The 15,978-nt window shown below is 37.2% G+C and overlaps 1 pseudogene; it reads right to left on the bottom strand.

Annotated features, from left to right (window-relative positions):
• Positions 1-1,176: 1,176 nt before the first annotated feature.
• LOC102765244 lies at positions 1,177-1,711 on the bottom strand (annotated as a pseudogene).
• Between the last annotated feature and the right edge of the window lie 14,267 nt (positions 1,712-15,978).

The raw sequence follows: 15,978 nt of genomic DNA, 5'->3' as shown, positions 1-15,978 counted from the left end.
TGTAATGATGTTTACTTTGAATTTATATTAGTTCACACAAACACTCCATCCATGCTTTTGTTCCGGCCCTCCGTTCCAGTTTAAGAACCCATTGTGGCCCTCGAGTCAAAAAGTTTGCCCACCCCTGCACTAGACTATCAAGTCTTTGAGACAAAGGCCATTGTATTTATTTTGCTTTTCATAGAAAATAAAATACAGTACTTAGCATAAACTAACTAGTTTATTTATCAATAATTAATATACCAAAATTAATGTGATGTGTCTATGATGACAGTGGTGTCATTTTCTTCTTGGGGGGGGGGTTTTAAAATTGCAATAGTTAGGACCAGCATACTCAGGAATCATGATATTGAATGCACTAGGAAGAAAGATGTTTAATTAATACTTATTTTAGTGTCTTCATTTGCAAAATAGGAAATCATCTGTATATATAAAAGCCTAAGCGACAGTTATAACTGAACTACCGGAACAACCAGTCAACCAATCACTATGATGTGCACTGACCACCAGGGGGCAGACACTCAACACAGGAGCTGCCCCCTAATGGTCAGTGCGCTCCCACAGTCAACCTCTCTCGGCTAGCCATCCTTCCCCCCGTCCCTTCCCCTGTCCAGCAGGCCCTGACCTGCAGCTGGCAGGAGGCAGGAGGCCCCAGCTGACAGGCTGGTTGGCAGCCAGCAGGCCCCAGCCAGCCCAGCCCCAATCAGGACTGGGTGAGATAGCCTGATAGGCTCTGATCACCGGCCAGGTCTAGGGACCCCACCCGTGCACAAATTTTGTGCACCTAGTATTTTGTGCACCTAGCAAATTTTGTGTCTCTAGTATTTTGAATAATGTAGTATACATATTTTACTACTAAGGCTCATCACCCACTTTCCTTTATTGCGTTTAACCTTATTTTTTTTCTCTTCCCCTATTACACTTGTCACTGTAATACTTTCTTTTTTTATATACTAGGCAAAGATCTTTACTTACCTGTTTCAAACTTTATTCCCAAGCTTCTTCAGCTTAATTAGTTGCAAAGAATGATTTATGTATAAGCAAAAACTGAAAAGAGCTGCAATATCCAGGGGCATTGGACTAAAAAATAATAGAAATCTAGATTTTATCAGATCCATACGCAAAATTTGAAAAAGCAGTCATGATATAAAATAGCAACTCCCAGAAATGTCTTCAAGTTTATCTTCTTGAGAAGTTGACTCAATTCAGTTTGCTTCATTCTTGGAAGCCTCGTCACAATTCTCCACAAGATCTGGAACTTCATCATCCTCATCCTCTCCAGTAGCAATGGCACATTTCCATCCACAGATTGTTTGGGCAGAGCTTCAGCCAATCTCCTTAAACTAGTCAGACTGCCTGCCCCAAGCTGGTTTGAGATGCTAATAGCATTTCTGTCAGCTGCTTTGTCTCAGCATGGCCTGTAATGGTGAAAGTGTTCGCTGCCAGAGATGCCTGAACTTTAGGGTTGTTAAAGTGGATCACTGTTCCTTAGTTTGTAAACATATTTACCTCTTCAATACCAGAGATACTGTTTACCCCTAACTTCTTTAAGGAGAACTGAAGTTTTTTATCATCTCCTGTATCGTGTGCTGTGAACCACCTTCTTCTTTCTACGAGCGAGCAGTTCCTTTCCCACCAATGCGCACTTGTGCCTGCAGTTTGGCGAGTTTCTCTTGGTTCATGATAGTTTCTTTCATCTTGTTGGAGAGGAAACGGGCCGCGTGGGGGACTAAGGCTGATGCTCAGGGCTCTAGGGCAGACCAGCTGAGAATAAGCCTCACTGTAATACTTTCTGCTTTCCTACCTTTTTACTTTCATCGTCCTTTCCTGATTCAAAGAAATAAAAACTGGAAATGGAGAAAATAGAGATAATTTTATAGTGCTACACTGCCTAATATTTGCACCACCATATAGATAAGTTTTGTCATAAACACAGTAAAGTCTTTATAGATACTTCTATAATTATCCACCTGAATTAATATGTATTGAGGCTTAACTAAGTATAAATCAGACTCCCATTTGTAAGACAGAGTATTGTGAGCACTTATAATGCAGTAAGATTGGTTAAGGGAAGGCAAAATCCACTAGAGGAGCCATTACAAAAAAACAACAACCCTGATCTATTTCTTGAACAAACTTACAAAAGGCTTGTGTTTTGCCACGACTTTGGCTATATCACAAAGTAAAAAGTGATTTATCCCTCTGTTTACCAATGCTTGGCCTTGAACATAAAAAAAATTCCTATTTATAAATTTACTCTCAAAATTATTACTTGGTTGTTTAGAAAATCTTGAAAATGTTGGATGTACTAAAGAAAAGGTGAAATCAGATGCATGTTGGACTAAGCAACTTAAAATGTTTTCCAAACATTTTTGGTTTTATAAAATCTAACTTTATTTTCTCAGAAATCATCAAATGCTTGTTTATATTGAAAAAACATGAAACTATTTTCCAATCTCTTTCATTTAATTTATACTGCTTTTTAAGAATTACTTTACTAAAAGACCATGATTATTGTTGTTGTTTTACTGAAATTAATATTAATCTTTAATAAACCAAGAAGAAATTTGAAAACTTATTAGGTATAGGTGGCTCTTAATAGAAATTTTAACTTAGTTTAAAATTTATGACATTGTTTTTGGAAAGAGAGTAAAAGTCTGTATATTTTCCCTAAAGATCCCTTATCTCCTATCCAAAAAGTAATCCTAGGTAAAATGTCATTCACATAAATGCATCTCAAAAATGTAATGAAGGAAAAGGTACCATATGTTATACAAAAAAACCATCTTCTCACCTGATAGGTCAGTTTTATTTATAATCAAAAGGGAATCAAGTCAGAGAAAAAAATGTTTTTTATATACATATGATTTTATACTCAAAAAACTTAAGTACAGATAAGGTTCCTAATACCAACACTAATTTTAATGATAATTATATATTTTTTATTTATATGTCTATGAATAAATTATATAGTCATAGTTAATTCACTCATTCATAAAATATTTATTGGGAAAATTCTATGTGTCAAGCACCATTCTGGACTTGGGAGCCATAGTGTCTACAAGTAAGACAGTTTCTGCTCTTGTGCAGTTGACATTCCAGTGGGAGGCAGCAAGCCATTAATAAGGTAATTTCAGGAAAAAATAAAACAGGTGATGGAGTGCATAATGATGACGGGAGGAAGTACATTTAGATAAGGCAGACAGAAAAGCTTTTCTGTAATGAGGAGGTGATGGCTGAGCTGAGATTTGAAGGGATCAGCCATGGAATGATTTGGAGGCAGAATTCCTGGAGAAAGAAGGAAGTGTGAAAGGTACTTAATAAGTGGAGTACTCCTCTGGTGGATTAAAGAAGGTAACAAATTCTTAGACACTTTTTTTTCTATTACAAAGTGACATTTCGTTTTCCTTCCCAGGAATTTGAGCAGGCTTGCAATCATTTTGACCAAAAGAGTGTTAGAAGTGAGTCTGTCCCAGTTCCAGGCTAGTCTCTCAAACTGGCAGCTTCCACCTGGGCCTCAGAGCCCTTAGCAGACATGTAACCTCTATTAACCCTCCTGCACAGAACACAGGGAGAGCACTGAGACTTCAAATAGAGGCAGATTAAAAGAGGCCCAACTAAGCCCAGCCTTCCCTGCTTGTCCTGTGGGCTCCAGACAAGTGAAAGAAACTATTTTTGACACACCCTTACCCCTGCCAGGCAGCAGCCAGTTGAATATATCATGGAAGCAAAAAAAAAAATCACCCAGCCAAGCTCTACTGGAATTTCCGACTCACAAAGCTTGTGAGAAATAAGATGGTTGTTGTTTGAAGCCACTAAATCTTGGAGAAGTTTGTTATGCAGTAAAGAGTAAACTTTTCTAGAGCAGAAAAAGACCAGTATGGTAGGACATGATGAACCAAGGAGACCATGATCTGGAATGAACCCAGACATTGTACTCTGGGTACAGTTGAATGATAAGGTAAACTGTGATTCTGACATAATTTATATTTTTAAAAGTACATCCTTGTTTCCTTTCAGAAAATTGATTTTTGAGAGAGGTAAGAGTATAAGCAGGAAGAACAAATTTCAGAATAATATTGTAGCCATAATTATCTCATTTAATTCTCAGAATATGAGCTAGCAACTTGTATTATCTTTAGTTCACAAATGAGCATATTAAGAAACACAAAGGTTAAATAATGTTCCCAGTGTTGCACAGATAATAAAAGGCAAATGTATGATTGAAAGTCAGGTTGATTCTAAATTAGCTCTCTAAAACAGGCGTTCTCAAAGAGTGGTCTCTGGCCCGGCAATATCAGCCATCACCTAGAAATTTGTTATAAATGCAAATTCTTGGGCCCCAACCCAGACCTACCAAATCAGAAACTCTCAGGCTGGGAGCCATCACTCTGTATTTAGACAAATGCACCCGGATATCCTGATGAGTGGTCAAACACTCGCTGTGACAAAGAAAAGGAAGAGTGCTTAGAATTGAACTCAGTGGGCACTTTTGACTGAAAACGAGAAATCAGCTCAGGAGAATGAAGAGGAGCAAGAGGAGGAGAAGGGAACACAGGAGACTGGTGTCAGCCAAGACAAAACAATGTTTCAACGAGGGGAGGTGATTCCATGGTGCCAGATATTGCTAAACAATCAAGTAAAAGGAGGACAGAGCATGACTGGTGGATTTGCCAAGATAGATGGAAGCCATTGGAGAGCTTCAAAATGACTAATTTTGCGGGCTGGAATAAAATAAAGAACAAGTAAGAAGAGAAGAAAGGGAAACAAAATAGTAACCAGTCTTTTTGAGAAGTATTTTCTGTGTAGTATAGAGATATGAGATGATGGGAGGATTTAAAATAAGTACTATTTTTTCTTAGATAAAAGATATTTTAAAGGACACATATGTAATGCCCTTAGTAATACTTTAAAGCAATAAAAAAATTAAAAAAGATATTCAGGCAAGATATTAAGGCATTTTTATATCCTATTAAAGCCATCCCATAGAGGGAGAATTTGAAATTGAAAAAGAGAGGGAGATACAATCATGACATGAGCAACGTTCTTGAGTAAACAAGGGCAGGGTATCTGTCTTAATGCAGGATCATAAACTCCTTATCTTAACAGAAGGTGGAGCAAAGTATCTTGGAGTAGATGAAGCTTAGTCAGAAGATGTAGTGGTGAAATGGCATGGGTTTTGTCAGTGAGTTTACAACTTATCAGTGATGTGTCCGCTGAGGTGATGCCAGGGTTGGAAGTAGTATGAAGAAGAAAAGATGTAAGATAACTTTCTTAGAAGGGAGGAATGAAAATTCGGTGAAAGAATGGAGAACTTCTAGCTAGTGCAGGAGACCATCTGGGATTTGTGGTTATTAATTTAATGTGAGACCACTGACAAGTGTTATTTTCTCCAGCAACTTGAGTCTAAGGCTGGGCTTTTTCTGGGTTAATATGGTAAAATGAGATAGGAGAAAGACTGTTTACAAGAAAGTGATTTCATGATAGACCATGGAATGAAGGATTTCAATGTGAGTAAAGAGGAAATGGAACTATAAGTAGGATGCCATGTAGTGAAAAAAGAGAGCTGAAGGGGTAGGATTCCTGGAGGGGTTGAGAAATTGTGGGTTTAGGAGCACTAGAATAAGTCAGCCAGATGGATAAAAGGCGGTGGCTAGAGACTCCGATTCCTGAAACAGAGATTTTGGAGTTTACATAGTCATTATTGATTCAGAGTCACAGGAAAGACCATGTGAGTGTGTGGCTGAGGTGGTTGGAGAGAAAAAAATCACTGGAGTGAAAGAAGTCAGGTATGGAGAGACCAACATACAAGACAGATCAGAAAGGAGGTAGCCAACAGCAAGAATGATGACATGAGTAGTGATAAAAAGAGTGTCAGTGAACAAGGTGCTAAAGTGTGTGTGTGCTCGCGTGTAAAAAAGAAAGCATGTGTTATATCCCTCCTTCCAGAATATAAAGTTCTTGAAGGTAAGGTCCATGTCTGGTTAATTTTGGTCTTATCTTATGGTGCTATGTGTACAGTGTCATATTTAGAATATAATACTCTGTGATCGGAATATGAATCAATTGCTAACAATTTAAGAAAACTAATCAGCAATGTGGATGGCTTCAAAGGTAAATAACATTTATTTAAAACCTGAAAGGCATAAGAAACTACTAATTTCCCACATATACAATTCCTAGATCAGTCTCGGGAGAACATGACACTGTAATTTGTTTCATTTGCTCTGCCTGACTATGCTCAACATTCACTTTGCACAAAAACACAGATACAAAAAGCAAAATGTTAAAGAACTGCTTTTAAGAATTGCTATAGTTCTCAAAAATGCTCTGGTTTATGACTGCCATAGTCATAGTTTTTAAATAATTACTAGGTTACTCCATTCTATTCACAATAAACTCTCAAGTAATGGTCTAGATTCAAATAAACAAATGCCTACTCTAAGTGTTTTGTGCTGGAGCCGCACAAAGTTTGAGAACTGAGAGAGATAGTAAATATTATGCAGTCAAAACTCCCTATTTCAATGCTGAGAAAGCCCAAACCTAAGGAGCCAAATGTTCTGGACCCAAGTGCGTACTGCTAATTAGTCGCCGAGTTGGGCCTAGAATCCACTCTCCCCAATAGTTAACATCCTTACAGTATGCCATGCTTCATGTTCAAGCTTTCTGCTCAAGTCCTACAAAATGATGGTTATTTCCAACTAAAGAGAATTAGGTTTTGTTATTATACACACATTGGTTTTACTTTGCAAATTTACAAGTCAAAATTACATTTCCACCAAATTATTTCTTCCTGAGAATTTTTTCATGTGCTGTTGTGTTAAAAACAATTGAGTCTGTAGTCTTCTAGATTTATTTATTTTTTTTATTTTTTTTTTGGTTTGGATCCTTCTGAATGTTTTTCATGACTTTACAATGAAACGAAAACAATAATTTAAGGTCTTGATATTCAATTTGTGGTTTAAATGCTGACATTAAGAAATGAACAGATCTTATTTTTCTGAAGACTACTATTATGATGCAATTTCCTTTTACAGGACTTTTTAAAAATGAGCAACTCAAGCTTTTATTGATTTATAGAAGATGAAATCATGTTTGAACTTAAAGAGAAAAAAATGACCTCCAAGTTAAAAAACAAGTCTTCAGCTCCATTACATTCTCAGTGGTTATAGGTGGGCATTCAACAGTCTATGCTCCTATTTCCTCCTAGAAAAATCTACTGGAGATATTTCTAAATTTCTCTCCCAGGTTATAAGAAAAAAACATGCTAGGAAACTTTGATCATTTGCTGGTGGAAACTGATACTTTCTAGGTACTCTTTTACTGATTGTTTCACACTTTTCACTGAAGAGCATCCTGCACGCTGTGTTTACAACAATTATTATCAGTGTTTCTCTTAGAACATGATTCAGAGAAAGTGCCAAAACAGTAAGATTTTGCCCCACATGGCACTAATGGAAAAATTGGATACGATCTCAAAAAATTATATGTGTATATGTATATATAGTCAATCCTAGGCTTTCAAGGACTCTGTATTTGTGAATCCACTCCTCTATAAAATTTATTTGTAATGGCAAATTCCATACTGCCAGCATTTGGATTCATCCGCAGCTATGAGCAGAGGGGCAAAATATTTGAGTTGCCTGATGTGCCCATTCCAAGCGGGGGTGGAACAAGACGACTATCTCTGCCTTCCTGTTTCAGCTTTCAGACTCTAACAAGTGTCCTTTTCCACAGTCTACTTAGTACCACATTTTGTGCATTTTGTGCTTTTTGTTGGTGATTCCTCTCTTTAAAGTGAACACCACAAGTAGTGCGGAAGAGCTGTCGAATGTTTCTAAGTGCAAAAACACTGATGTGTGTTGGGCCAACTTTAATCAAGGCATGAGTTTTAATTGCTGTTGGTCTTGAGTTCAGTGTTAATAAGCCAATAACATATAAGGCATATAAGCAAATAAAATCCCAATTAATAAATAAGGTCTATAAATAGTAAAACACATAAAATAAGGTTATGCATTGATCAGTTTACAAAAATGTAAGCAGAAGCTCATGGGAACCTAACCCTGTATTTCCCCTAGGAACAATGGTTCAGTGTTCACTTGTGTATGTGGCAATTTTATAGATCATAACTACCAAAACTACCAAGAATAATGAGAATCGAACATAAATATATATAATGAGTATACATGCACATCCACACAAAACATGTATGAAACAAAACCTCTAATTTAGAAGATATATATATATATATATATTAGGAACATTATTTATGACATAATTCTTATCTGTACTCTACCTTTAGGGTTCTACTCAGAGCTGTTCTGAGATCATTACAGGGAATACAGAGGATAATAGTCAGTCTCTTTCCTTCTGCTTTTACTTCTAGGCTCAACAATTCAAGCAGAGAACTCTCCACAAATACACTCCCCAGGATTTGAGCCCCTTCTTGTTTCTCTAGAGGTCAGAGTATGGCATACACTAACATCCTACCCATTCAGGGAGGTTACTGGCGAGATTCCTCAATATTCAGGAACCCAACATACCTCATCATAGTCACAAACATGCAAAATCCTCTCTATGCTTCCAAAATGATAACATGACCTCAGCACAGCTTGTTTTCCAATGGAAAGCATAACCCCCCAAATTCAAATAGTAAAATGTCAGCTCCAAGCCAATATAAAAGAAAAATAAATTTTGCTAAGGACAGAGTGTTCTATTGTTGTTATTATTTTTAAGGGGACATTCATTGTTATAAATTTGTATAAATTTGTGCAAATCACAGTAGGAACCATCCAAATGAAGTGAGATCAAATTAAAACATGGAAGTTATATTTTCCCAACATTTAAAACAGTCCTACATGTCAAGAGCCAGCTTTAAAAAATGTTTTAATTCACATTCAGGTTCAGATTATAGTTTTAAAAACATCCATTTTATGGCTCTGCATGTTTGAGAGATATTGGTCAACAATACGCCATCTAATGAAAATGTTTATCTCAACCTACCTGTCTTAACAGCACTGCTCTGCCTGGCAAAGATGAACTATCTCACATACAATCTCACAGATCAACAAAACATGACTGTGATGACAATGGATCAATCACATTTCCTGCATATCTAAATATACTAGAACTAGAGGCCCAATGCATGAAATTCGTGGAAGGGGTTTAGCCCTCGCAGCCATGGCGGCTTGCCTTGGCCCTCATGGTGGTTTGCCTTGGCCCTCGCAGCTTCAGCTTCATCTGGAAGGACATCTGCGAGGTCGTTCGGCTGTCCAGCCTAATTAGCATATTATGCTCTTCTTATTATAGATGTGTATATTATTACCCTAAACTTGGGATACCCTAACATAAAAATTCTAGAAAATAAAACAATTTTAACTTTTGATTAAAATGGAAATGTAGAGGCACACATGCTGGGGAGGGAAAGCAGTATTACTACAAAAAGTGTGATTAATTAGAATTGCCACAACATCCCACTCTTCTGAATAAATGCCCACTGTACTGGGAATAAAATCCAAATGATCTCCATGGGCCGCAGGACCCCTCCTGACCTGTCTCCAACTACTTTGCAGCCATTTCTCCTGCCTCTCTCCTTGTCCTGCCACATCTCAGCCACATTGTCCGTTATGTTCCCTGGAAAGCCAACTTTGTCTCTGCCTTGGAGTCTCGGCACCTTCCCTTCACTCTCCCTGAACGCTGATGCCCTATCCTCACGTTGGTAATACACTTTTGTCTTCAGCTCGAAATGCAAAATTCACTTCCTTGTTGACTACCCAATCCATGTTCAACCCAACGACTATATAACTTTCTATTAGGATACCCCATTGTATACTCCTCATAGCCTTACTTCTATCTGAAATCACCTTCCATTTATTGGTTCAAATGTACTTAACCTGTCTACATCCTTGGTATGTAAGTTGAGGTCTTATATATCTTATTCCCCACTATTTCCCTAGCTCTTAGAAGACTGTGTGGACATAGCAAAGCTCATCAAATATTCGCTGGAAAAAATAAACAAACTACTCATACCACTTAAATGCAAAATATAGACTCCCAGAAGAAATTAAATATAATCACATCTGGAAGGCAGCATAAATTGCTTTTGGAAAATCTTAAAAACCCGTTTATCTGGTTGCTTTGCCAATACAATGTGTAAAAGAGATTTGTTTAGTATTTTTGGATTTTATTCCTATCAAATTTTCAATGCCAGCCAGACTTACCATGAAGCTTTAAAAGAACTCCTGAGGACAGAAAGAATAGCACAACCTGCTTGAAAGTGATGGAAACATGCCTCCTTCAATCACTGGTAGGTCAAGTGTAGGGGCCCAAAATTATGGAAAACACTGTTAACTGTTGAAACACTGCAATAGGTTGAACTAGGTCAGTGGTTCTCAACCTTCTGGCCCTTTAAATACAGTTCCTCATGTTGTGACCCAACCATAAAATTATTTTCGTTGCTATTTCATAACTGTAATGTTGCTACTGTTATGAATCATAATGTAAATATCTAATATGCAGGATGGTCTTAGGCGACCCCTGTGAAAGGGTCATTCGACCGCCAAAGGGGTCGCGACCCACAGGTTGAGAACCACTGACTAGGTAATGGCAAAAATCCCAACCTCCATTCTTGTCAAAGGAGCAAAGAGAATTATAACTATGATAATAAGAGGAAAGATACAGATGAGCAATTTTATCCCTCATCTACACTTAAATCTGTCTCCAGTTGAATCTCTGATCTGCATTTCAACCCATGTCTGAAGAACATCCTAAGATACCATAGAGCCACTCATGCATCAGCATGGCTACAGTTAGATTCATCTTTCTCTTCCTCAAAATGATTCTCTTTACAGACCAGAAACTGTGCAATCATCTTTCATGTTTTCCTCCCATTGTGTCACATGTTCTCATATCCTGCCTGGCCTGCCTCCTTGAATGTCTCTTGGCTCTAGTTCTTATCTGTCTCAGAGTCTACACCTGGCCTAGATCCATGTCATCTCACATTCAGCTATACATTCATTCTCCTGAGATGTGCTGATCACCCCAAAACTCAAAACTCAACTCTAAACCCCAACTGAGGTTTGGAATATGGCCTTGCCTAGTGAACTCTACCATCATTTTTATTATTCCAGAACTAGAGGCCTGTGGGATTCGTGCATCAGTGGGATCCCTCGGTCTGGCCTGCGGGATTGGGCTGAGACTGGCTCTCTGACATCCCCTGTTGGGTCCTGAATAGCAAGAGGGCACAGGCCAGGCCGAGGGACCCCACCGGTGCATGATCGGGGCTGGGGAGAGACGTGGGAGGTTGGCCAGCTGGGGAGGGACCACAGGAGGGCTCCAGGGCATGTCTGGCCTAACTCGCTCAGTCCTGATCAGCCAGACCCCAGCAGCAAGATAACCTACCAGTTGGAGAGTCTGCTCCCTGGTGGTCAGTGCACGTCATTGCGAGCAGTTGAGCAACCTTAGCATATCATTGGTATATTACACTTTGATTGGTTGACCGGATGACCAGACAGCATATTAGGCTTTTATTATATAGGATTATTTATCCATAGAAATGGCTCAGGGAAGTTATATGATAGGAAGAAAGGGCTACAGGACTTGTTTTGAGACTTCATGTGTATAGCATTTTAAACTAAGTCAGGGGGAAATAGTCATTATCTAAATCAAAGAGGAGGTTGAAAGGCCAATGGCAATTATGGGGGTGATGGGAGCTAAAGATTATCAAAGCCACCCCTTGTTGGTACTGATACCTAGGACCCAATTTGCCCTGTTTCAATACATACCAACCATGGTTTCTTATTTGCGCAGTGGACAGCATGGTGTATTGGCAGCATAAAGGTCTTTGATTACAGGATTAGGATAACAACCAGATCTCCTAACTTTAAATTTCAAGTTTTTGCCACTATATTTACATTGTCTCATTCAAGTGTAAAGATGAGGAGACATGATGACCTGTATCTCTGTATTGTTTCTAAAGTAAAGCCAATATGGTTGTGAATCAATCTAGAGTATGACTAAAGTATAGTTTTAAAAGTAACTGTTTTAATTCATAAATACTGCCCAAGAAAATGAAATTCTTAGTTAATTTCATAATAGGTGAAAAAAAATACCTTCCAACTTACTAAAAAAAAGTCCTTATTTCATTTGTTGAGGAATCGTGATATTTAAAATAAACCTTAGCAGCCAAATTTAAATTTATTGTTGATTCCTTGGTAAGCAAAACTTTGAACCTCAGTGAATGCATACATGTTAAAGGAAAGTGCAGAGGTTGTTAATAGTGTGATTAAATCATCCTTCACAATGGCCCCTGTGATACACTAGCTCAGCTGGCAAGAATCGCGCTGATCAGGCTGACATTCAAGCTCACCGCATGTGGGATAGTTAATTCCAGTTTGCTTCATGGCCACAAATTACACATCTACATCTTGTCTACCAATTAAAGTGCATGACTTTGGTTGTAAGGATGACCAAATCCAAGAATGTAGCTGTCTTGTGACAACATTACTACTGGAAAAACACAACTTTAAACTCTATGCCTTACTGATGTACAATCACAATGGATATATAACTGGAGACATCGTTTTAACACACTCTGTGAATGTACATTTTGTGCACATTAATTTTATAAAGAGAAAAGCTTAACATGTTTTTCAGGGCCCCAAAACATGTCTATACTAAAATTCTTCATTCTGCCACTTCCCTCATACGCCTCCCTCATTCTTCATTCCCAATCACATTTAGTCGGCTGCAGATTGGTTTCTGTCAATGAGGCTAAACAGAGACTAGGACAGTGTGTACATTTTCAAGATGCTGCCTCTTGGCAGCCCTCCTTCAGAACTGTTTTCTGGAAACACATTGCATCTGAAAAGCAGATCTGTACTCAAAGGAAAGGGTTTGTGTTTTATTTTTTTAAGAAAATAACAAACAAAATAGAGAGCTGAGGGGAGAAATGATAAGATGTGCTTTCTAGCTATATAACTAGATAGCATCCCTCCATATTGTAATCTCCTCTGGAACACTGGAAAAGCAAGAGGAAGATAACAAAGATAGAGTTTGTTGAACCCCACACGCATATTCCTTTATACCACCTAATCTCCTCTTGGCGATTCTTAGTTTGATTTGTCCTTAGTTTGTCTCCCAGTCAAAAAATCCCTGAATTTCACTAATATTGTCATAAATGTGTCGTACATTAGCTGCTGGTAATTACAAGGCTTGTCCTTAGTGTATTCTTTCCAAGAATTCTAAGCTTACTCTCCCCTCATGCTGTGAGTCTGTCCCTATAGTAACAACTTCTTCCAACATCATAGTTTATGTTACTATAAATTTTTAAAGCATGGTAATTGACCACAAACTTGACACATGTCTTCATGCGTGACCAAATACACTTCCATATAAATCTATATGTAAATGTTTACTTAATATGAAGGACAAGTATGAGAAAGAATGTGGTATATGGGAAAGAACACTGGGCCAGTGTTCCAGAGGCCCTTCCTCAGCTGGGACCTGGATGAGATGATCCAGTGTTAACACTCATGTGCCTGTAGTTCTGAGACATGGATTTCATGAGAACATCATGGGCTTTGACTGCTCTCTACTGGAAAGAAAATAGATTAGGTCTTCTCAAGTGCATAAGTACTTTGGAAAAGAGTAAATACTTTGTTGTTGTTGTTGTTATCTTATTTATCTCCTCATTTTAGGGAGATAAAAATTCCATTTCCTTATTCTACTTCATTACATTTAAGATACAGTCATACCATACCTTCGTAAGTTACTAATCTACATCATGAATTTCTGGGTATTTCAAGATGATAGCCATACAATGGTATATTCATTTCTAGCTTTACTTAAAAAGTGGCTTTCTCCTACATTCATTGCTACATCACTTCCAGGAAATAGCATTAGTATAAAAATTTCTTTCTACATATATAGTACTCAAATGTTCAACCAAAAACAATGTCATGTTGGTGTTGTTAAAAGGAAGTTGCCTATCGCTCCATCACACACACACACACACACACACACACACACACACACACACACACGGGATACTGACAATGCTTTGATGATCTTTATTTAACACTAAAAATGGGAATAATTTTTTATCCTGTCATTTAGAGCCTAAGCTAATCTATCAGTGCCCTATTACACACTTAAATAGATCATTCTTAAATTTTAAAACAAAAAACAACAACAACCAGACTTTGACACTCAGAATCTAGACATTTCAGCTGTAAAAGTGGACCATGATGCCTCTGAGCCACTACACTAACACAGGAAGGTCATGCTCTTTCCTGACAAAGGGACCTGTTCACTGCAAGCACCAATGTCAGAGCTGCAGTCTTATTGGGAGATGGCTGAGTAGGAAAAAGTAGTATTTCTTTATCTATCAGCTTTCTGCATGGCATTATATTAATAAGGTGGAAAGGCAACTGAAAGAAAGAAATTTTGGTGATACAAAGAATTACCAACTGGCAAAAAGAAAAAAAGCACATAAAAAAACATGATGCGAAATGAAAATTAATAATCAGAACTTTCCTGAAAATGATACATAAGATAGTCCTTCTCTCAACTTATCAAGATGCACTTTCTAACTTCTGGTATTCAGGATGAAAAGGTGTAAAATATTATTTGATTTAAAAGAAAAGTCTTCCAAGTGAGCTATATGTAGTCCTGCCATACCTAAAGTCTTTCTGAGGAATGCCCACACAAGGATGGTTTTAATGGAGTCCATCTCTGGTGCCTCCTTTCATAATGGGTCCTTCCTCCCACTTTTTCAAAAGAAAAATGTATTCCTCACTTATCTGGATTTTTATTATGGTGCTTGCCTGAGATGTAAAAACCCGAAAGTTGCCAAAGTGACAATTCATACTACTGATGTAGGTTTGAGAAAATGATTCTAATGACTTTTGAAAATCAAGGGGTTTCCAATACTTTCGCTATAACTGAAAGAGGAATTAGTCATCAGCTGATCAGACTTTTGGCATATAGTTCTGAAGGCATTTGAAGGATTGAATGGCATTGCTCTAACACTAACTTCCATTGCCATATACTATTTTCTTATTTTAATGAAACTTATTGCTCAAAACCATGAATAGGAAATATTGGAATTGATTTTATCATAAATGCTGAGTCAACACAACAATAACTGACTTTCATTCACAGAGGTACAGAAACTGTTTGGGAAATATATCTCATTAAGAGATATATTTTTTTTACTTTTCATACTTATCAGTTTATAAAAATTTATAATTACTCATATAAATTTTGCATAAATGATACTTTTGGTGACAGACAAATTGAGATTTATGTTCATATAAAATATTCTGTAAACAATTTCAATTTATATAATAATTTTGTAGCAGAGAAATATAATAAATAATCAATGAACACTATCAAGTATATATACACATATATAAAAGTTTATAGGAGTAGAATGAAAATGTGTTTTTAAAAAGAAAAATTAATTATGTAAATTATCTGAGATGAGATTTTTAAAATATTTTTAAATGAATGTTGATAGGTATCAAATCACTATTAGATTTACTATTTGTTATTAGAATCAGTATTAGATTTCATTAATTACACTGTATATATATATACATATGTGCATACACACATACATATTTCTTATTAATTTTATTCAATGTATAATTTGTTTTTATTATAAATGGAAACTTTCTGCCGAAACCGGTTTGGCTCAGTGGATAGAGCGTTGGCCTGCGGACTGAAAGGTCCCAGGTTCGATTCCGGTAGGGGCATGTACCTTGGTTGCAGGCACATCCCCAGTAGGAGATGTGCAGGAGGCAGCTGATCGATGTTTCTCTCTCATCGATGTTTCTAACTCTCTATCTCTCTCCCTTCCTCTCTGTAAAAAATCAATAAAATATATTTAAAAAAAATAAATGGAAACTTTCATTATATTTTGAAGTGGTTGATATTTGTAAACAGAAAGGCTATTGATATTTGTATATTACTTTT

Source organism: Myotis davidii, unplaced genomic scaffold (assembly GCF_000327345.1).
Source record: "Myotis davidii unplaced genomic scaffold, ASM32734v1 scaffold104, whole genome shotgun sequence".
In the NCBI taxonomy this organism is placed as follows: Eukaryota; Metazoa; Chordata; class Mammalia; order Chiroptera; family Vespertilionidae; genus Myotis; species Myotis davidii.
The sequence above is the reverse complement of the archived record's forward strand: the minus strand, read 5'-3'. Positions and strand labels throughout refer to the sequence as shown.